The sequence below is a fragment of the Carcharhinus amblyrhynchos genome, chromosome 9, assembly GCF_965287045.1.
Source record: "Carcharhinus amblyrhynchos chromosome 9, sCarAmb.v2.hapA, whole genome shotgun sequence".
NCBI classification, from domain to species: Eukaryota; Metazoa; Chordata; class Chondrichthyes; order Carcharhiniformes; family Carcharhinidae; genus Carcharhinus; species Carcharhinus amblyrhynchos.
Window position 1 is genome coordinate 5,331,533 of NC_137332.1, and position 723 is coordinate 5,332,255.

Consider the following 723-nt stretch of genomic DNA (forward strand, 5'->3'; position numbering starts at 1 on the left):
CCTCTCCACTGGAGATGAAGATCGATCAGTCACAGTGAGATCCTTTCTTTATATTGAGCCCCATGTGAGTGATAGTGTCGACTGCTGGGTATCTCTATCTCTGTCTTGCTTTGTCTTGCTAATAGGGAAATGTTGACGCAAGCTTCATGCTGTTAAATGTAACTTTGTTGGGAAGTTATCTTCTCTGATACTCTGCCTTTGGCAACATTATCTGTTGACCTCTGCAGTATTTCCTCCCAATCTTGGCTAACTGTCCTTGTCATCTCTCTCATTGTCCCAGGCCTTTGTTAATATTCTTTCCCGCTCCTCTCTTCTCATCCCCTCCCTCCCTATTCATCCCAGAACTTCTGATTTCCTGCCCTCTGTCCCACTTCTTCCATCTCTGGACCAATATTTATCAGTGATAGAACCCTACAGTGCAGAAAGAGGCCATTCGGCCCATCAAGTCTGCACCAACCACAATCCCGCCCAGGCCCTATCCCCACATCCCTACATATTAACCCACTAATTCTTCTAACCTATGCATCCTAGGACGCTAAGGGGCAATTTAGAATGGCACATCTTTAGACTGTGGGAGGAAACCGAGCACCCAGAGGAAACCCACATAGACACGAGGAAAATGTGCAAACTCCACACAGACAGTGACCTGAGCCTGGATTCAAATCCAGGTCCCTGGCGCTGTGATGCAGCAGTGCTAACCACAGACTGGAGGGACTGACTGTG